At 43.4% G+C, this 23,130-nt stretch overlaps 1 long non-coding RNA gene across 1 annotated transcript; it reads left to right on the top strand.

Annotated features, from left to right (window-relative positions):
• The first annotated feature begins 2,968 nt into the window (after positions 1-2,968).
• On the top strand, positions 2,969-22,291 carry LOC140001617 (uncharacterized). Its single transcript, XR_011807043.1, has 7 exons — positions 2,969-3,076; positions 4,058-4,168; positions 4,923-9,411; positions 11,781-11,976; positions 13,262-13,466; positions 15,545-18,539; positions 19,804-22,291. It is a non-coding gene; the product is annotated as an uncharacterized lncRNA (long non-coding RNA).
• Positions 22,292-23,130: the final 839 nt, after the last annotated feature.

The following is a 23,130-nucleotide window of genomic DNA, read 5'->3' as shown; positions in this document are numbered from 1 at the left end:
GAAATGAATGCAATATCTAGGTGTATTCTGAAAGGTATCTTAATTGATTTTCCTCCTTAGATTGGAGGGAGAAATTTACACATAAAAGTTCATGTAGGAATATATCACTGCAGTTAATTCTTCCAAAAGTTGGCCCTGTCTGTACTCACCAGAGAGAGCAGAAGATAACTGAAGAAGAGTCAACCTCTGATAAGGTAATTGCTTATTTCAGTAGTCCCATCTGAAACCTCATCGGTGAGAGAAGCACGGTGTCAGGCACTGTACCCATCTGAAAGAGAGAGGAAAGTGGAGGAAAAATAAAAGCTTGCTCCCTCATTTCATAACCTTTCACAATTTCTCACTGATGTTTTATACCTTACTCTGGGAAGTCAGCCACATCCAGCTGTGTCAGTGCCCAAACCAGCAGTGTTTGTACCACTAGGGAATGGCTGGTGTGTTTGGCATCAGAGAAGTAAGGAACATCGCAACATGTTCCTTAAGGTAGAAAATATTGATTGGGAAACATAAACTTGAATGACGGATTATTTTGAAGTATTAAAATTATATTTTTTGTTAAGAAGAGCAATATCCTGCACTTTTTTTCTCCCCTCATCATTAAATAGATAACCAAAATAGAAGAGTGCTAACAAATTAGAGAGGTTCTCATTTATGCTGCTGAGAAGATGGTTGCTCCAGCGAGAAAAGCCAATATTCTTTAGAAGAGGGGAAGCAGAGAAATCGGTTCCGGGTGAGGCCCTGCAAGCCCCTTGAGGGCTGTTGGCTGCAGTTTGGCTCCTTGTCTGTGCTCTGCCAGGAAGCCTGGGCTGGCACTGCCTTCCTTTCCGTCCATGCCTTCCTTTCTGTATTCACACCTTTCACTGTTACCACTGGTTATTTTGGATCATGGGTTCCAAATCTGCAAAACCTTAGACCCAGTAAAGTACTTGCTGTCATACCTCGTTCCTTCTGCTGCTGCACGGAGCAGAGAAGTACTGACAAACTACCAGAGTTTGCAGTACAGCAATTTATTTGTAATACTGAGAGAGAAAAAGGTTTGGATACCATTCAAAGCCTGACCTTTAGTTTGGTTTCGGGAGTGGCCTGAAAGATTTCCCCTTTTTTCCATAGCAGAAAGAGACAAAAATGACTTGTGTTATTGTGACCCTGTAGTTTCTTTTAGACCTGCATGATTGAACCTCTGATAATGGTAAGAAAAATCTAATTTCATGATACAAAATTTCATTAAAGTAACTCATTGCTATATATATTTCAAAATCCATTGGTCCTACTATTAGTAAAACTTTCTACATTTGTCAGTGTTGTTAAGCCATAAGACTTGACAAGGGAGAACTTTATGGCTGGCAGATCACTGCTCTGCTTTTACAGCTATTTAAATTGCACAGAAAAATAACGAAACTTAGCAAATATTTTGGAAGCCATGCCAGAAAACAGTTATCCTCAAGTGTCTTTTCCCAGTTATTTTATTTTCCTAAATTATTAGAAGTATTGATCTTTTTTTTTTTTTTCTTTGGATAGTTTTTCTGCAGTTTGATCAGGTATGCTCTGGTTTTATGTGGTATTCTCTCCTTTGCCTTGTTGTCTGTTAATCAAACTTGTGCCAGACTCCGTTTTTAATGACACTCACAGACTTTTGCTGTTTTTCAGAAAAAGATAAGCCCTTGTTCTGAGATGCTCAGGGCCAGAGCCTTGAAGGCTCTTAACCAATCAAGAAAACTTAAAGTACTTTCACCTGTGTGGGTAGGTGCCTAGCTGCATCCTTCAGTGGTTATGTACCTTTGAAAATGTGTTTGCAGCCTAATCTGGATGGACTGGGAAATGCAATAATGCAATAGTAAAACTGTAGATGAAAATAGGAGCTACCAGAACAAAAAAGGAGGGGCAAGTACAATTGTGTCATTCTTTGATTCAGGAGTGAATATCTCTTTGTCTTTCTGAATTATACAAGTGTCGTTTGATTGATTGATTTGTTTGCTTTTTCATGAGAGTTACTGGAGCTGTGTTTCTATGTTTTCTTAGGAAATTTGGAATGAGGTGAGGGTGCTCAAAATTTGAATTGTGGAAATCATAGCTCAGCCTAAGCAGTTGCACAGAGAGACAAAAAGCAGACAGCTTTCATGACACCAAAGGCAGACCAGAGACAGAAATATTCAACAGTAGCACGAGGAGCAGAGTCAGACAGGGTAACAAATGAAGAGTCATTACAAGCTCTAACTGTAGAACATTGATTGGAAGGCGTCCACTACTGAGCGTACAGGAAGGATGCTGAAATCAGTTAAATATGACCTGCTGAGTGAGTATGGAGATGGAAGGTTTCTGCTGAGAGACTGTTTGGTCCTGGGCCCACTTGTTCCATATGGGAAAGAAAACTGTAATAAACTGAAATTGTTTATCCTCCATCCAAAAGGCATTTTGGAAATAGCATGATGCTGTTTACCGCTTTCAAACTTTTAACTACAAACACCCAATTTAAGCTCCTAAATACTATTTTGCCTAAGCTACGTGTATGAGGCAGAGTCAGTTCTGTAAAGTCAGTCTGAATCTCCCTTCATCTTTAATCAAACAAATTAGACACCTATGTTAGTTCATCTGACTAGATCCCAGTGTTGTTACTCACAGTCTCTCCATCTTATTTTCTGAAGCTTTTAGGTCTTCCCATCTCAGGCTTTGCCTCATTACTTCAATCTTCATTACTTCCCTTTCTCTCAATTCCTTCTAGTCCATGTTGAACAGAAAGCAGTCTATGAGCTCTGCAGGTGCAAGGAGCCCAGCAAAGGATGATCAGGTGAATGTGAATACTGCTCCAAGGCGGTATTTCCAGCTGCATTATTCAGACAAGAGCAAAAAAAGGGTTTATCCAGGTCAAGTCTGGCATGCAGTTGATTCCATCAGGCCTTCGTAGTATCTTGCAGCAGCCTAGCCAAAATATGCATCAAAATATTTTGATATTTCTCCACACAGGTCACAAAGTGGAATCCCAAGCTAGTGAGTGCTTTCCTGATTATGTTCCATTTATTTATAGAAAAAGAGTCAAATACAAGAACACATTTCCTGTGCAAAAGGGAAGAAGGAAGTCAAGGTACGTCATGGCACTGCCTCAGGATGATCCGAATTCTTCGGACAGGCGCAGCCTTGCTGGTGTTATTTTCCATTCCCCAAACCATGTTTACGCTGTCTCAGCTTCATCCGTCTCTGAGACATTTAAATTGTTTTACACAGAAGGACAACAACATTTTGCGAAGTAAAAATAGGTTGTGAAAATTGTATGTAAAGCTATTCAAGAACAAGAAGCATGTGTTCTGTGTATTTGAATAGGAAAATAACTCCACAGCATGTGGGCCCCATTCCTGCAGACTGACTGTATACAACTGTTCATACGCCCTGAGTTAAGCCCCTACTAAGTTCAGAGCCACAGTTTTTAGTTAATATAGGTTTATGTATGAAAATAATGTGAAAATACTGTCATTTTCCACGCGAATGTTGTTCCAAACAGTCCTCTAGCCTGCCAGTGTAATGGCATCAGCCCAAAGGTAGGAATGCTTGTACTGCTGTTAATTCTGAGAATTAAAATTTTTGGTTTAACATTTAACACATTACCAAATGGGATGGAGATTCAGTCATGCAGCTCTTGGTAAGGCTTACCAAATATTCATCCACCGGTGTCCTCCTGGAGTCATCACCGGAGGCTCCCATGGCAGAGAGGAGCCCACAACTCAACCACCAGTGTCATCTCCATCATCTCGCTGAGGTCTCCTGGAGTTTTCCCAGCTCAGCACTCAATGGTAAAGCAGATGGGATCACAGTTTAAAACTGTAACACGTAGGAGTTAGCTTTTCACTGAGAACACTCTCTAAATAATAATAATAATAATAATAATAATAATAATAAAAGAAAGTAACTGAGTTAACTTCTTTAAGCATCCTTACCCTTCCCCTGAGAAGTTGTGTTCCCTTAGTGAGTGCCAGTGCTGTCTTCATTCAGTTTCTTTCCAGATCCCACTCTTCTCACCCTCGTCTGGCTTCTGCTCTTGCCCCCAGCCTTTTCTATAAATTACTTCTAGGTGTTCGGATGTTTTATGGGCCAAAAATCCCATTCCTGAGTACAAAGACCTTTGCAAGCCTGTGGCTCCAGCAGAAATAATTAGGTGGATGTGACGGATTTTGAAAATCAGGTAAGTAGATGATTTCCTTCTTTAGGTTTAACCAAAATTACAAGACACTTTAGTGCTAGGGCAGCGGGGCCTGGCTGATGCCCTCCCACTGCTGGTGAGAGGAGCTGAGCTGCTGCTTTCACTCCTGTAGTCCCTCTAGTCCCAGTACTGTATTCCTCCATAATATAACTAATAGCTAACAGATAAGGATCTGCAAAATTATGAACAATTAATTAAGAATTTAGAATTGTTGAATGAGTTTTTTGTTTTGGTTTGGTTTGGTTTGTTTTTTTTTTGGGGGGGGGGGGAAAGGAGGGGAATTTACCTATTTACCTCTGTCTTGACATACTTTGAAAAAAATCCTTCACATATTTTCAAATGTCTTCTAATGACTCACTCCAGGAAAGCAACCATTTATAGTTTGATCTTTTGTCTGTAGGTTTGCTGAAGGTGAAAACAAATCCTGGGAAGTTTCCCTCACTATTCTGAGTTAGTTTAAAGCAAAATCATCGTACCAGACTTTCTTTAAAAGTTAGTTTTAAAATATGCAATTACACATTCACATTTCCCTGTCTGCATTAATTGCTTTATGAAAGACAAAACGTTCTTATGTAGGTATAATATTACTATAATAATCATTAGGAGAAATGTGGATATAGAAAAACAGCTTAGAATAAAAAAAGGTATTTTTATCTCTGTTTTTAATGAAGTCTAAGCTAAAAAGTATTTCTCTATTTCCCATTTTCTCTCTCTCTCTTTATTTTTTTTTTTCCAGAGCTCTGCCAGAACTCCTGCGTTCAGCTTTTTCATTCAGTCACAGGATCCCTGCTTGATTTCCTTCTTCATCTCTACTTTACTGACTTTAGAAACTGTAGCTAAGGGAACACTCATAATTTGGGTTTTATCTAAAGAGGCTCAGTTCTCCTTCCAAGCAGCACATTGCAAAGGTAGCATCTGGATTGCTCACCCAAACCAAATTTCTTTTTGCCCTTCTTCGTGCTTTCTGCAGCACGTTCACTTGCATTTTCTCTCCCTGTTTATCTTGGATAGTGCACCACAGTGCTCCCATCTAGATGCTGAATTATTTTAGCAACCAGGAAATTATTTTCTCTTGCTTCAGTGACATTTTATGGCACGGTATGTCAGCCTTAAAGTGAGAACGACTGGCTTTAGAAGATTCTCCCTCATCACATGAGCCCTTCTGGCCATGCCAATAGCGTTAAACGTACGCGGGGCCTCATCTCAGCGCTGGCCCCGATTTTTGTGGCAACTCCAGAGCCCAATGAAGCACTGCTACACGTGGCCTGCCTCGGGGCGCTGCAGCCTGCGGTTTCCTCAGCAGCCCTGGGGTTGCTGCCACTGACTTTTGAGCCCCTATGCAAGCCATAGGCCGTGCCCGGGCACCAGAGGCCATGCCCAGGCATCATAGTTCATGCCCAGGAGTCATAGGCCATGCCCAGGTGCTATAGGCCATGCCCAAACACCATAGGATGTGCTCAGGTGCCATAGGCCATGCTCAGGAGCCATAGGCCATGCCCAGGTGCTATAGGCCATGCCCAAACACCATAGGATGTGCTCAGGTGCCATAGGCCGTGCTCAGGAGCCATAGGCCATGCCCAGGTGCTATAGGCCATGCCCAAACACCATAGGATGTGCCCAGGTGCCATAGGCCGTGCTCAGGAGCCATAGGCCATGCCCAGGTGCTATAGGCCATGCCCAAACACCATAGGATGTGCTCAGGTGCCATAGGCCGTGCTCAGGAGCCATAGGCCATGCCCAGGTGCTATAGGCCATGCCCAAACACCATAGGATGTGCCCAGGTGCCATAGGCCATGCCCAGGTGCCACAGGCCTGGCCCTGCTCCTGCCCACAGGGCAGGGGAGGGTGGCAGCCTGACACCTCATGCCTCTCCTGCTGGGTTGAGTGTTTCCAGCCCCCAGAGAAACCTCCAGAAGCCCTCCCTGCTTCTGGTTTGGTGCTCCTGCTGACGTGTCGTCTCGCTTCTCCGTAAAGGTCTGTCAGTCTTTTCAGAAATGAGAACTTTTTCCCTGACAAAGCCGGATTCTTGGCACGTTCCTGCAGCATTCCTTCAGGCAGGCAGGCAGCAAACATCGGCGCAAACAGTCCCCGACCCTCTCATTGTTTCCTGACCCTGATTTACCAGGGGTGAGACGGATAGATGATTAAACTAACCACAGGCTTGGCTTGTGCCAGGCCATTCCATCTGAGCTCTCACGACATATTAATTTACATTTATTTCAGTTCTTCTGCATCTACCCCGAAAGTAACAGTTGTGTGTTTTCAGCACCTCCCACCCAGACTCTGCATATCACTCGAGGTCAGGCTCTGTCCCTCTCATTCTTTCTGGATATCATCTTCCCTTTTACTCATATTTTCAAGTTGCTCCTGAAAAAAAAGTGAAGGTTCATCTCATCAAGTGGACAGTTGGATGTGGTGACATCCAAGGGTAAAGTGCTACTTTAGATAAGAGCGTTACAAGCGGGCTCTTTGCAGACATTTCTAAGCTGGCTTTCCTGACATAAATATGTGATGTGGGCAAGCACAAAGTCTTAGGTTTTGTTCCAAAAACTGAGAGGCTACAGCCCTGATTTTAGAGATGCGTATTGGCTCAACTTTCAAGCTGATAGGGAGAGTGCCATGACAAGACAGCAAGCTGCTGTAGGAGCCCTAGCGCCGATGGCTTCTCACACCCAGCGGTGGCACTGCACATGGCTGTGTCCTGTCGAAAAGCAGCACCCTGAGGTGATGCCCACGCTGTAGGGCCAGCAAGTTGTGCTAGGGTTCAGCTGCTCCCCTCCTTGCCCAGCTGCTTGATCATACTCTGCTTGCTGCACCTTAGCCTCTTCTTCATACCATCTCCTTTTTATCTTGCCACGTCTTTTACTGTCTTTTCTTGCATTTTTAATTCTGGTTTGTCTTGATTTTACTGGAACTAGCTGTCTTCTGCTGTACTCTCAGACTGTGAAGGATCTGCTGTACTTCCTTTCTGGTCTCATAGGACCGTTGCTGAAGCTTCTGGCAGAATTTCTTAATTGTAGCTTTTTTTTTTTTTTTTTTTTTTTTTTTCCTTTCCCCCAGACTCTACTGAAATAGCTGTTTGACTTTCCAATCAGAGATCCTTCATTACTACCAGGAGCAGGTGGTTCTCATTTCAGAAATTTCAGTCAAGAAACCAAAGCATGTGACATCTTGTGAATCACAGATTCTTGCTTTCTGTCTTGACATTTCTCTTATCTTTCTGAGCTGAAGGCTGATCCTGAATATGGATAATTAAGTGAAGTTGCATACCACACCGCTATAGCCTAGCCAAATAAAATCTAGACAAATGGCTTAGGTGGAGTCAGCACAAAATGCAGAATTAACAAAGATTGCTAGATTTTGGCCTATACAATATTTTTTATATTTATACTGTTGCTTTCCAGATTATATAAAAATGATATACCCTGACAGCTCCCAATCCCTCTACATCTTACTATCAGTATAACTGCATATCTGTTTTCTTTTTAATATGTTAAATCTGAGATCTTATTTGCCATTTCCCAGCCTTTCTTCATACCTGCCCGAGAGCTGGAGTGTTGGCCACACAGATAAGGCCACCAGGTGCTTCAGCTTGTACCATGCTGTAGGAAGTCAAACTTCATAATGTACCATATTAAAGCCTCAAAATCTGTCCACATGTTCTGTAGTGTCATGGGGCATACCAGCTATAACATATACAGCTTTTCCTGTAGCTGTCAGCAGGTTGGGTACAAGTACACAGTGACTACAGGTCTTTTGGACTTGATTATTCAGACTGGGGACAGGGTGAGAGGGTACAACATGACCAAATCTGTGACACACTGACACTGAAAGGGGAAATCTCTCAGAATGATTTAAGAAGTGAACTTGGGTCCAGCACACATCTGCATTCTTCTCTTTGTGCTCTTCCCTCCCAGGGTAGAGTGATAACTGCAGTAGTGGAGAGTGAGAGTGGACAGAAAGCAAGTTTATGGGGAGTCCTACCTGTGCAGCTAGGAATGGTTTGGGGAGGAAAGACTAATGGAAGAGTAGGGGAAAAAAAAGTGCAAAGAATGACTGCAAAGTGCAAAGTGCAAGTGCAAAGAAGAAAAGGGGAAACACAGGAAATGGGGAGGCAGGGAGAAAGAAAAGACACTGAAAAAAAAGAGAAGGGAAGGGAAGGGAAGGGAAGGGAAGGGAAGGGAAGGGAAGGGAAGGGAAGCGAAGCGAAGCGAAGCGAAGCGAAGCGAAGCGAAGCGAAGAGAAGAGAAGAGAAGAGAAGAGAAGAGAAGAGAAGAGAAGAGAAGAGAAGAGAAGAGAAGAGAAGAGAAGAGAAGAGAAAAAGGAGGCTACAATAAGAAAAAAAAAAGAGTAAGGAAAAAAAAGTAAGAGATCATAGTGAAGACTCATTTTTAAACATACATTACAAATGTCACCTATTGCGAGAGGATATTTGTATTAAATATCTAAAACTCAAAATCTGAATGTCTTGTACATTTTAAAATATATCTCTAGACGTGGATGTCTTTGGCTAAGACTGACTATCATTCTCTTTGGCATTATCTGAACTGAGTGAGCTGAAAGGAGGTGCTGCTGTCCCCAGACAAGTTCATCCCATTTCTATCACTAGCAGATCACCTAACGACAATAGCTTTACACTTAGCTCACAAAGATAAGCCAGAATATCTCCTTTTGCACCTCGCTGCAGTCCAGATGGGCGGGAATGCAATGCAGTTTCCCTGGCATGCCTGAGCCCATAACAACTGGTTTCTGTCCTACTTAATATCTGAATGCTTCTTACATTTTCAGTTGTGTTCAAATGACAAAAGCCTGGAGCTTGTGCACAGGCTGTCTGAGCAGCCCTTGATAATGTCAGTGCCACAGAATTACAGTCATTATCCATGATCTAAGTAATGCTCTCTTGCTGCCTCCTCAATAGATTCACTGTGAGAGAGAAAACAGCATGTTTACAGGTGCGAGGAGCAATGCTTCCCAAGGATATTTCAGTCTCTCCCACCTTAAGAAACCTGTCCTTGACTCCTCTTGCCCATCCAGGTGCTCTCTCCTCCTTGCTGTGGGTCTGCTCTGTGAGCAGCACATCTACAATCAGTGCTTACAGTTTTGTTTGTTTGTTTGTTTGTTCTCTTCAGTTCTATCCTAGATCTTCCCTAATTTGGCTTCTGCCCCGTGTGCTCCACTGAATCAGTATCCCTGGCTTATGACTGCCCCAAAGTTCAGAACTGGAGGTAAGATGACTCTTTCATTTTAATTTTAAACGGTTACTTCTAAAACGCTGGTATTTTAAACACAGGAGCTTGTGGGGGAAGGCGAGGAATAGTGCATCTCTCTCAGCAGCTTTCTTATGACTAAGGCTAACAAGGAACAGGCTGTTCTGCCGATGCTGCCGTGCAACCCAAGCTTCCGGAAAGCCCAGTTATCTCCTAAGGGTCTCACAAAAGCCTCTATTGATTTCCTTCTGGCTAATACTTCTGCTCCCTCCTCTGATCTGTCTCCTGCTTTCAAGAGATTTGATCAGGTTACTCTTGGTGCTTTTGTTTGGCTTCCACAGTTGTATTTCAGCTTCTTTGTCTTTAATCTTTCTTACAAAGTATTAAGGGATCTTCATTCTCTTTCCAGCATTTTCTGCGCATTCAGGAAATAGCTGTTTTGTCACCTTTTCTTCCCTCCCTGTGCTTCGCCTCTGAAGAATCTCACCATAAATAAAATTTCATCAACTTTTTCTGTGCTTATGATTCACCAGTATTTCTCCTTCAGATTTGTCATATTCTTTCTGAGCTAAAATTTTGACTTGTCTCTCTGGCATTAATTGCAGTGCTCCTGTCTGGTATTTCCTAAGCCAAGCTAATGTAGCACCCACACTGAGGTATTTTTGGTAATCTTTTTTAACACCACTCCACTAAACACATTTTCCTGCAACTCCTCAGTTTCTGTGTCCCCTTATTATAGAGAACTGATTTTAGTTTCCCACATCTGTTACTCCCACCTTGTATAACGTGTTCCCATAGTTCTGAAAGAGGTAGGGAGGAGGTTTGTGTGGGGTCATCCGTCACTGTACCTTAAAAGACCTGGGCAGGTCTCAGCTAGTAGGTGAGTGGAAGTAGATTAAGTCTAGAAAACATCTTGTAAAATGAATTTATCCTATCCTATATGAACAAAGGGTTCATATTTTTGTTTTACCTCTGCATTTGAAAAGGTGAATAATATATAATAAAGCCTATTGGATTTTCCTCGAGACAATTGTATCCGACTGTGAAGGTGCAAGTGCAAAAAAGAGGGGCTGACTGCTCCACACTGGCCAGTGGGGAATAACTGGGAGTAATGAGATTAAACCAAACAAAGGGAAACCACTGAAGGTTGAACATCAGGAAAATATTCTGGCCATGGCTATCAGGCCATGCATGGGCTAATTTCCCATGGGAAGTGGTGGAAACTCCATCTCTTGAGTAATTTAAAATTAAACCAGATAAATCACTAAAAAACAGAGGGTTGGGAACAACCCAGTTGGAACCAGAAGGGGATGAACTAGGTGGTTTTGAAAGACTGTTTTGGTCGCAGTTCCTTGTCTTCTGAATTTAAATAATCTGCCTTCCTTAGGGTCTGTTCACTCGAGACTGCCAGCCCTGCAGCTGCACTGTGTCCTCCTCATCACAGTCAGGCTGAAATGCTGATGTGACTCTGAGCGATCGTTTTTCTCTGTTGTGGTCGTGTTACAGCTTGAGCTTGCTTTGTCTCTAGCAGACACCCCTGTGGGCCCAGTTCCTTCCCTCGTTGCAGACCTGTTTGGGGTCTGTCATAAGAGTTTTTCTGCCAAAAATTTCCTTTTTTATGGACTGATTCCTCACTACCTCCCCTGCCTAGTACCCTGTTGGGCTGAGCTCCCCTAGATGGCAGAGCTGAAGCAATTTAAATGCGAACCACTTCACACAGCCTTGCTGTTATGTTACAGGGACTGTCAGCCCACTAACCTCTCAAGAGCTGCTTGCTAGAAACAGCATCTGCTGTCCTGGTTCACTCAACTGCACGTGAGGGGCAGTCCAGCTCCACGTACAGTTAATGGAGGTAGGATTTGGCCCCGGACTTGTATTATTTCCCATAAACGATTCAAGTTTCCAGTTCTCAAAAAGAGCAGGCCAACAACAGTTGTGCAAAAACTTGGAAAACCAATGAGCGCGATGAGGCAAGTTCAGGGAAGCTACAAGGGACCCTTCTTGTCCATTTGCGCTTTTTAAGCCTTTTGTTATGTAAAACTGCAGGTTATCCGACTCGGAGCAGTTAGTCCACAGTTTCTCTCTTTCTCCACACAGAGACAGATTTCCTATCAATTGAAGTCTACTGCAATGCATTTTTTTTGGACTAAAGTGCTGAAGAAAGCTGAACCCAAACTGGGTCACATTTTGAGGATTTCTTTTGACTAAAATCACACGCATAGCTGTCTGCAAATTTAAGGATCTGATAAAAATTGACTTCTGTTATCTCTAGAACTGTTTTCATTTTCTACAGTTTGCTGAAGAGGACAACAGTTCAGGCACTTTTTTTTTTGTGTGTTGTTTCTTTTTCGGCTGAGTGACTCCATGCAGAATGTTCTTTTTTTCAGCTGGCAAAGGGCTGTATTTTTTGAACAGTTGTTGGATTACCACGGGATGCCTAAGAGTTTCCCATCTTACAATCAGAGACAAAGTAAATAAACTGATAACGGCTGTGGCAGATACACAGATGGAGAAATGAAACGACTTGGGAAGCCACATTGATCTGAACTATGTTGAGTCTCCTTTTCTTATATATTTGAACAGGTAAGTTTAGGTAAGTAATGCAATCTGAAATAGGAGCTGCAAGTAGAGCGTAGCAAAAAAATAAATTACTTTACCTGTCTTGGTAAAAGTCATCACTTCAGAATCAGACTCACTTTCCTAGCTCTGCTCTGAATTTGTATAGCTTCACACTTTATTCCCTGAAGAATTTCCTTCTTTGTATCAGTAATTGTGATTGCTTGCAATAATTCTTTTACTGACCATTTCCTTATTACTCCTTTTATCTGTTATATTTTCCATTCTTTTCATCTCTTGTTCATGAAGTTTTAACACTTCTGATTCCCACTCATTTTTGATTGTCTCCAACTCATTTCACATTTATGTTACCTATTCCGTCACCTTTTGCTTCCTCCCTTTATGTCTTATCTTTATAATTCATGTATATTTTTTTTCTTAATTTTTATTTTCCACAGTGTAGCTTTACAGTATCAAATACTCATGTTGCAAAATTTCCCTCATACGAAGATCAACAATAAGTTAGCTGGAAGTCATCCGTATTTCATTATATTTGGCAATGAGAAGTGCAGCTTTTAAAGAGCCTCCACCCTGCAGCTGCATCTCATCATTGATCCATTTAAATGCACTAATCTAGCCAAAACTCAAATGTTTCCCATTACAACCTGTCTCTAAGTGACATCTATGTGCTAGTTTAGGAGCAGATCTGCATAACAGAACTACTTTGGAGGTACAACAGGAAAAGATATCCTTCTGGTTCAGCGCTAAACACTTGCATGCTTTTAGACTGAAATAAGGATGGAGCCATGTACTTCCATCCAACTACACAGTAGATGAAATGCACATTGCAAGCATTGCTCACCAAATACAAGCTCTGTAATTATGGGCTACATGTATGATCAGTCACCTGACTGGAGACTGGCTCCCATGCTGGTAGGGATTTCTCCACGGAAATGGAAAATCATGAAGTCTGTAATGAAGATGGCATGGGATATCTAACACGTTACTGATATTGCACAGGTCCTCAGGGATTTGTAGGTGATCCTACCCCAGTAGTTTTGTGAAAGGAGTAATGAGGCCTGGTCTACCCACAGGCTTGGTTTGCTTGACTTCATTGACATAGGTGTTCTACTGTAAATCCTGCTGATCAGGATGGGAAGTGTCTTACAAAAACAAGACTGCATTTTGCAGGTCCTGTGACACAGCAGCACTCTGATGTCAATCTCATAGAAAGATGAAAAGGGGGGGTTCTTACAATTAAGTAGGAAAATGAGCAGTATATCCAGCACTATATTCATTATTTTGTATGCAGATGTGTTGAAATAAAGATAAATACCCACATCAGATCATCCTTCAGCCACACCACCGCACTTCCCCGCTCTCCGGGAGCCGCAGGCCGCCCCAGCGCCCCGTCCCGAAGGCTGTCACAGCAGAACCAGAGCCTTTTGCGAGGAGCGAGTGAGTGGCTGTAATTCTGGCACTTGAGAACGCGTAGGAGTCTGCTTCTTGAACCAAAGGCAAGTAGATAAAGGAGAATATACACGGCGAGATGTGCAAAGGCTTTGGAGGGCTTTGTGGGATCTGCCACCATGCGATCCGCAGAGGCCTTACCCAGCTACTTCAGCGTTCTGGCACCCTTTGAAATACAAGGGTTTCTCCTCAAGCCTTTCTTGCTGCCAAATGCTTTCTACATGTGTTGGATGGGGTCCTGAATCATAGTTTCTGCTGTGCTAATGCTCACAAGACTAAGTCCATCTTTGATCCCACTGCCACATCCTTTCCAAAACTTCGTTTCTTCCCCTTTAAACCCCCAACCCTAATCAACAGCACCTTTGACTTCTGGCACACCTTCCAATACACTCAGCCCTACCATAGAAATGCTGTTAAAATGCTGAGTTGTATTCGCTTCCTAAATTAACATCCCAGCTGTGATAAATGTGGCAGTTCTTGGATAACAAAGTTACTGTTCCATGCTGTTTGCTGGCAGCATCAGGAGAGTAATTGCACTGGTCTAAGTTCAAGTCACACTCAAAGGCTGTCTCTCTACAGCCACAAGGGCTGGAAAATAATCTGTTGTAGGGAGGCTTTGGTTCTCAGCTCCAGATATAGGGAAGGGATGGATCTCCAGCTAACAATAACCAACAATAAGGTGTTAGGCACTCCCTGCTACAGAACGCTTCGGAGAATATCTGTACTGCAGATCTTTCTACTGTGCTGCCCTATGTAATATCTCCAATGAACGACAGCAAAAAAACAACCCTTGTTAGAGTGTAGACAAGATCTGAATTCAGTTTTAACATATTTTGCAGTGCGTAACGCCTAACTCTTCACCTCAGTAGAGGTCAGTTATATCATGGCTCAATACTATAGTTTTTTTTCTGGGCTTGTGTATAACTCAGTTGTGCAATGATTTTCTAATTATTTCTTATGCTAGTGGACACCACTGCTCAATTCTTTATCAGTATTAAATGGGTCTGATTCCTGTATCAATAAAAATGACGTGCACCAGTCAGACTGTTTCCAGGGCCACAAACATCCCTGGTATCCTCTGCGACAGACAGACTGCCAAGTTTTATAACATGATGGATGAAACTAAATTGAAAATCAATATTTTCTTTTACAGAAGCTTTCAAAATACTGGTCCTGGTGCTTTGTTTGGAATAAAAAGCCCTTCCTTACCAAAAGCAAACGTCTAGTAATGCCAATCCTGTAGCACAGTCACACTGTTGCTCTCACCCTGCAGAACAGCATTGCAATTTATAAAGTGATAAGCCAAAGAATTAGGAAATACCTAATTAATGTAATTGAAATGTCTCGCTTAATCCACTTGGTTAACAGCAACGCTACCAGGCGAAAATTTCCCCTACACATTCAGATGAAGGCTTTAACGTTAACTCATGTCATGCCTATTTCTTAATGTAGAAATAATTGATACTTGTATACCAGCAGTTATGCAGAACAGAGTTGCACAGCAGTCTGCTTGTCCTCAATGAAAGGCTGTTGTTTTATACATAGGAAGAAAGTGTTACTTTCATTGTTATTCCCACAATAGGAGGGTGAAAAAAAAAGAAAACGGACTAATAATAACTAATTGCAGTTACAGAAGTTCAGGCTCTCCCAACAGTCAGTAAAGGGAAACAAAAAGCCAATGCAATCCCTCTTAGAAGAGCGGTGTGAACGTTTCTTGTCAGCTTCTGCGACTTCATTGACTATTAAGAGAGCCTAGATGATGAGCTCAGATCAAATGAATAATTTATAGGTGGGTAAAATCAGGTGCCATGGATACCGCCCTTGGTGTCTAGCGCACTTGGAGCAGAGAGCACAAGGCACGCAGAAAATTTTATTTGCCTCAGGGTGTCAGAAGTTTGCATTATTAGGCTCCTTGTTTGCCCAGAATGAGAGCCCTGCTGCAGGCAGATTTGCAAGGATGTGCTCGCACTCAGAGCCATGTTGGAACAGCTTTATCCATACCAAGAGCTCCTCATTCTCAGCTGAGGGTGCACTGAGCAAAAGGGGAATAAGATGTTCTTATTTTGGGAATAGAGTACCCAGCATATGCTGTACTAATCCATCAATATTTTCAATATTTCGGCAGTGCTCCTGCTCTGAATTGGAACCAAAAGCAAGTATTTTCATTAAAAGCCAGAAGGAGAGAGGGAGTGTGAGAGCCACTTAATTAAAGCATTTCCAGCCAATACTCTGAAGAACTTTTAGATTCTGCACGTATCCTGTGCACAGTCAATGGAAACTGTACGAGCAGAGGCTGAAAAGCCTTGGAGGGAGCTAATGTAAAATGAGCAAAAACTACAATAGTCTAGACCGTAAGAATAAAGCTGTGGCATTTATCTGAGGAGAACCAAAACATTTAGTGACTAAGTGGATCTGCTGGCTGTTGAAGAGAGGCAAGAGAGCCCCAACACAGCCTACAGCAATCTGCCGGCCTGCTCTGAAGCGGGGGCCACATCTGACAGTAATGAGAGGCTCCAGCACTGCTTCTGTATGGGATGAAGAAGCTGTCTCAAGATGCAAGAAGCTGTCTCACAGCCCTAGCCCCTCGCCCAGAAGTGCCCACCTCCCTGCCACAGGCTGGGCAAGTTGTCTCATTGCCCTCTTTCAGTGCAGAGTAGCAGAAAAAAGGTCAGAGGGGCAAAGAAAGTGGTTTGTTATTCTCTGCCTTTGAGGAACTGTGTAAAACCACACTCACATGTTGGGGAGAACTTCACCAGCCCAGCTGTCTGTGAAATAACCTTCTGGTTTTAGGCACAGCTAGAAGAGGCCGCTGTGCTGGCTGTCTTCACGAGGCAGTGGCATGGGGCATCCTACAAGCAGCATGCCTCACTCTTTGCCCTTGCACAACCAATTTTGTCATGACCAAGAAGAGCACAATCCTCTGAGCTGGAGTCAGCAAAACATCTTGCAGGGGGAAAAGCCAAGAGATGACTGTTGCAGTGTTTCCACTCGGTTTGTCCCTTTGCTACAGCAGCTAAGTATTGGAAGGGGACTTGAGCTGTGCACAGCTGTTATTTACCTCTGTTTTGAAATGCTCAAAGTTGCAGTAATCTGTTTATTTTCCTTTAACTCTTTTATGCTTCAGGGATATCACACATTTCAAGAGGCAACACTGCTAAATATTAAGAAAATTATTGCGCTGGCAATGCCGTAGCAAGTGTTTCTTTGTAAAAGAAACACAATAAATAAAGGAAAGCAGATTAAATAAACATGGAAGCTATCAACACAGCACACACAAAGAAAAAAGGTCTTAGTGAACAGAGAAGTTTGACAAATGATGACTGGTACAAATCTTTGCTTTTTCTCTGGCTTTCATCAGGATTTCTCTAAACCATAATGATGTCTCCAAAAGAGGAGTCCTGACACAGCTTTGGGGAAATGGATTGGAGCCTGCTGCTCCTGCGGCTGGTACTGCAGGTTTGGAAAGGAGAAGGAATACGAGGCTTTTCCCTTTGGGTTTCTTTTCTTTTATTTCCTTTTTTTTTTCTTTTTTTTTTTTTTTTTATTATTATTATATATTAACCAGACCCAGTTATTAAGGCTAATTACCTTTATAGAAGCTGTATAATGCTTGTGGCCCTCCCCTCAGGCAGCTGTATGGCCCTGCACTCTGATAGTCCACCCCCACCTGATGAAAAGCAAAGACCACTCTTGCTGTATCAAAAAGATTAAGCCCTGTCCTTATATTTCTTTTGGGGGGGAAATGCTTTGCATTGCTGTGCTCAGAGTTTGTTTTCTGTTTTGCTTAGGGCTTAAGGACTGCCTTGAGAATTAAATTAACTTGGACCGTTTTCCCTTGCTTCCCTTGTAATGCTTTGGTCTAATCCTGCGAATGACCTTTGTGTGGACATACTTTGCATCCACATGGAGCCATTTGGAGTCTGGTGCATGCGAAACAGCCCCATGCTGCACTGAAGAATTCAAGTATATCTAATGAGTTAAAATATTTGGCTGCTGCTTCCTTCTGGGAAAGCAGTTCTGAAATGAACATCTGAGGGTGTCTCAGCAGAAGGCTGGGTTGAAAACACTCTGTAAACGTGGCTTTGTTTTTTAGCTCATTACTTTCATTTTGACTTCTGACAGCATTGTGTTATTGCTGATTGGATTTCTGGATTGATTTCTGTCTAGATTTGCATCTCTAAATCCATTCCTAACAGGGACAAAATGCCCAGTGTGACAATTGGTTTAGTCACACTGGAAACATGTTATATTCAATGCTTTCTCCAGCAAGTTCAAATGCGTGTTTCTTTTTTATATATTAAAGTTTGCATAGGCAGTCAGTCAACATGGCTTGTTTAAAATAAATGAGCATTTCTGTTCCTTAGATATAATCATTCGCATGGCTGGGTTTCTGTTTTTTCTATTTTTTTTAATTCCCATCCAGGCAGATGAGTCACCTGGAACCTGAACCCAGCTCCAGGTGCTCCTCGTGCCCACAGTTGCCTCAGCTGTTTGCTAAAACTAGAGCAGAAATCACTCATTACAGAGTATATCTAATTCTGATCAGCCAGCACCTACTGTAGAATTTGACTTTTGTTCAAAGGGCTTGTAGAAGACTGAAAGGGAATAAGGTCCAATATTTTCTTCTCCTTGAAAGCATCATGCACAGATAATCCTCTCTCTGGAGGCTGGATGTAGCTTTCTGGGAAATTTATAAGACTCCTTCCAGGAAGCTATGATGACAGATTAGCTCTGTTAAACTACCAAACATATTCCTAATCCAGCCTATTTGGGAAAATCCACACTATACAGATGTAAATACAATCCAGTTTCCCCCACATTTTTTTCCCCCTTTGGTAGGGATGAGGAGTTTCATACTTTCCTGGATGCTGTTTCCCCATTTTCTGTCTTGCTAGTGGGAAGAAAAAAAAAAATAAAATAAAAGAGGAAGAAGAAGAAAAATGTAACATCATTTTCAGAGCCTAGTCCCCATAAATAGCAATCATCTTACAGGTTTAGAGACCTTCTGGCCTTTAGATGGCTCCTGCTGTACCAGAGAGCATCTCTTGTGTCTCTCTTCAGTGAAAAGAGAGCTGAGCAGCGGCCGGCATAAGTAGCAGCACGTGGAGTTAGGTTTAGAGGTGAGTACCTGGTTTCCACAAGGTATCTGCCAGTGGTGTTGTGATAAGCTCAAGGTGAAGTAAAAGCTCTTTGGACAGAGTGGGCAAAATAAGAAAGCAGCAACTGATAGATTGCCTTTGGGTGGAGCACGTCATTGTTGGAAGGAGGGAGGGTTCTAATGAAAGGAATACGTTACGATGATATAACTGCATTATTTTTCTTCCTGATCTGCTCAGTGCTTGAAAGCTACCTTGACCCAGCCCCATCTCTAGAGGAAGACCTGTCAAATGCCAGGGCTTGGGAGGAGGGTGTCACACCTTGTCCCTTTGGAGGGAAGCTGTGGACAGTCAGAAGCAATGCAAGACGGGCAGCCTGAGTTTTGGAGACGGCTGTTCGCACCTCTGTGCTACTACAGCACAGCCTCAGTAATCAGCAGATCAAGCTGCTGCTGATGTGATAAAGCAAGGACAGAGTGATAACACTGTTGTCAGTTCATCACTAGCTACTTCCACCTAAATTGTCAGTTAAGTAGTTAAACTAAAGATTTTACAAAATAGGGCTGATTTATCACCTCTCAGGAGACAGCAGAGAACCTGAGAGAGCTGTTATTTCAGCAGAGGGGCCACAGTAACCCAAATTGTCGTTTCACTTTTCTTTACCTTTTGAGCAATTAAATCTTTTCTGTCATGGCCAATTTTAAATAGATTGGATGTTCACTGTGTTGAACTCTTTAAACTCGTGTGTGTGTGGGAGGGGATGGTTTTGAGGGAAAACACTGCACATCTAATAGTCCCTGCTGGCTTTCTAAAACAAGTTAACATTGTTTGACCTAAAGTGAATAAACTCTCAACAGGACCGAGGCTGATGACTTTATCTGTTAGACTCTGGCTCCTCTGATTTAAAACAAATGAAAGACTGCTGATAGTTTAAGTGAATGCAGAAAAGATGGGAGTGATTTTTTTTCCCTCTAGCCCTTTACAAAATTAGGAAATCTTGCTGTAAACAACATGCATGGCATTTTCAGAAACAAGTTGTTATTCCACAGTGACAGTTTCCAACAGGAAAATGAGAAAAACAAGAGTTTTGCTTTGCTTATGGTTTCTAAGTGTTTCGGTAGCTTTTCACTGCTAGGAACTCGAGCTAAAAGCAAAGCGAGTTCTGCTGCGCTCCTCCTCGTCATAATCTGTTTGCTCAGATTTTACACTGCAGCTAATTCCCCTGGGCACACTGAATTATACTTGAATTTGTTTTTGTCTCTGTCTGGATGATGTTAAATTCCTGCAGGCTTGAACAATGTCATACTTCTTCACGGAGTACCGAGTCTGCTTTTAGAGCGAACAACTGAGGCTTACTGCTGTAAAGGGTGTGCATCAGCCTGCCTTTGCGCACTTGGGTAGCCTCACACACACCTCTGGGTCCAGTTCAAGGAAACCATACACATGTGGCAGAGTTAATAAGCACTTGGGTGTGAATGCACAGCACACCCAAAACTTCTCACCATCTCTGTTTTGGACACATGGAAGAATAACCTGCCTCACTACTCGTCATCCTTGCTCTGAGGGGAAACGAAGTACCGCAGGCCTCTTACCTGCACGCAGCCTTCTGCTTGGTGATGCTTCAGTGATGCTGGCCAGGAGGAACAGTCATCTCTCTGTGAAATCCTGGCTTCTCTTGGGGCCTTGGACATTGTCACCCAGGCTGCGTGAGGAGCAGCATCCTGACAGAGGCAGCTCTCCCTTTGTGCCTCAACTTTGTTATGTGAGAAGACCATGACAAAGACTGGTGGACATCAGCTGAGATGTTGCTTCTCATAGGGTAACTACCTGGTTCCCAAAACAACTGGCAGAAGCCAAATGGCTACTCTCTGTTGGTATTCTCAAACACACGAAGTATTCTGAGAATAAGCAGCTCATTGCCTCCTCTTCCAAACCCGGGCTTTTAGTCCATGCTGACAAACACTGCTGTTGTGGTCACATCGCGCCTCCTATTTGCAAAAGGAAAGGTGTTAGAGGCATATGCATACACACACGTACTCGGATCAGATCTCCAGATGCCTTGGAGAAGAACAAAAAGGGCCAGCAAACAACAGCCACACACAGCCTGGATAAAACATATCTTCTTTGGGAAGCTCCGGAAGGTAAGATCCAGCTTTCTACCTCAGAGAAACCTGACCCCAAACCACGATGCCTGGCAAACCACCACTCCTCCCATCCACCACATCGTCCCACAGCTGGTACGGGAGGAGGCAACTTGACCGTTTCTACAAATATTTCAGGTCAGGAGACCAGAATCATCATTTGCCCTGGGGGGAAAGTTCTGTGGTCTCATGCTGTTGCTGGAAAGAAGCTGAGGTGTCCTCAAAGCAGTGGGTTGGGGAATTGCCCTGGCACAGGATAGAAAATAAAGCCAGGGAAGGCAATCTCTAGTAGCTTCTGCACAGAAGATGACTGCCCCCTTCCCAAGCACATCTCTACTCAGTGGCTACAGTGCAGGGGACATGGGTCCTGAGAGCACAGCCAGAAATATTCCCCACGGCCTCCCTGAGCACACCCGGTAGTGATCTTCACTTCATGGTCCTGAAGCTGCCATGCATTTATGTGATATCACACTCAAGCTGTGCCATTGCCTCAAGTCATTCACTGCTTTGGCAATAGGAAGGATCTGTGGGGAAGGCAAGAGGCTGCGTTGCCCATCAGACCGGTTAACTTAGTGGTGGAGGATGTTCTGAGGACATCTGAGTCAGTAGTGACAGACTTCTGGTCTTACCAAGTCCCTTTTTCTCCTCCTCACCTGTCTTCAGTGAGCCTGGCGATGCTGGCTCTGGTCTGCGTCCATGCCCAAGAAGTCACAGTGCCGTACTTCCCCTTTGTTCAACCCAACACGTGTCCAGCCTTGCCCTGTACCTGCTCTGCACATCTTGTTATTCAATGGCACTGCTGGCAATCAACCTCCCGGCCCAGGTTGGAGACCGTGCTATACATTTTTCACCATGTCTTCAATACAGTTTTCTTTTTGTAGTGCCTTACCACTCTCAGGATGCACACCCCACCACTTCAGCCTCCTCTCTGCCTTTCCAGTAGGCCATGCTTCCTCTTCATCACAACTTTAGCCAGGCAGAGATTATACCTGGGGTCTAAGCCATGAAGAATGCAGTATGCACTCAAAAGGGAATTACTTGTAAGGGATATTGCATATCAGCCTGTGACTGGTGGAGACAGCACTGCTGAAGCTTCAGGATGCCAAAATCTCTTACTGTAGACCCAGTGGCAGGCTGGCTTCAATTCCTCTTGGCAGTGCTCTGCAGCACTTGAAAAGCATCAGCATCCAGGGCCAAGTGAGGTAGGTGTGATCTCCTGTGAAGACTGAAATAAAAGCAAGGAGGCACTTTGGTCATAGTTCAGTGTACACGTGGGAGCCAAGGCGTAGGCATGGCAGCGATGAGATTAATCTCCGCAGACAGAATATAGGTGATAGGAAAGACCATAGAGTGAGATGGGAGTATTGGGGTACAATTACTAACAAAACAGCCATCACCAATAATATCTAGGATGAATAATATGCTAGTGCTCTGCAGGAAACTGTTGCATGCATCATGGCTGAATCACAGGAATCTTAATGCAGAAATCTGTAAAGCAAATACGATTGCAGACAATGGTTAGATTACTGTGTGGCTCTACTTGTGATTTCACAGAAGGCTTTTATAAGTCTAGGAAGGAACTGTATTCCAGCTGCAGTATCTTGGATATACCAGATAATGAAAAATGTGTTCATCGTGCATTTTTTGATCTCCCATTCTGGGGGAAATGTAATAAATCATCCTCATGTAGGGCACCAGTCAACATCCTCTGGAGCGTGGAAGCTGTTAGATGGATGTCAATTGGTGCCGTGGCCATGCACTGGAAGAAGTCCGTGCCAGGCTGCTCGCGATGGTGCTCACAAAGTCTGCCAGGGAAGCAGTAGCATTCTCTGAAACAGAGAAACTGCAGAGGTGTCCATGTTCAGCCTGACCCTCTCAAAGCAGGCCCTGACTGTGAGATTTAAGCAGCTGGGGTCTGTGGTGGGAAGCCTTACCTCAACAGCTCCCACAAGCAACAATTTCTGAGGGCAAACATCAATGCAAATGTCTTCTCGCTTAGAATCCCCTCTCTTCCCACTCACTCTACCTTTCATTTCCAAAACCAGGTCCTTTAAAACAGGACCTTTTCTTATTTAACTCCTCAGACTTAACTGCTCAGTCTTCCCCCTACCCCAGCACAAAATAGCCAGGATTTACTCTTATCTCCCACTATTCCCTATCTAATCTATCCTACCAGGTACTCCACACTAATCTTATCTAAAAATTCCTGTCAGAAACCTGCTCTCACTTTATCCTCTGTTTCTCTGCGCTTGCATTTCTCGCTAACCCAAGGGTAGGACATTTGGGACTACCCACAGCTGAGCCAACTCGCTGCTCGTGGCACCTCAGTTCTGACAGATCCTGGTGGGCTGCACATGGTGGGAGAGGAGAGGGCCTTTGGGATGGCATGGACAGCATGGCTTCTTGGGAAGCGAGTTGCCTCAGCATGGGCCGGGTACAGTTTAGATAGGTCGTAGGTGTGAGAGAAAGGCAGG

This window comes from Anas platyrhynchos, chromosome 2 (genome assembly GCF_047663525.1).
Source record: "Anas platyrhynchos isolate ZD024472 breed Pekin duck chromosome 2, IASCAAS_PekinDuck_T2T, whole genome shotgun sequence".
In the NCBI taxonomy this organism is placed as follows: domain Eukaryota; kingdom Metazoa; phylum Chordata; class Aves; order Anseriformes; family Anatidae; genus Anas; species Anas platyrhynchos.
This window is presented reverse-complemented; position numbering and strand designations above follow the sequence as displayed.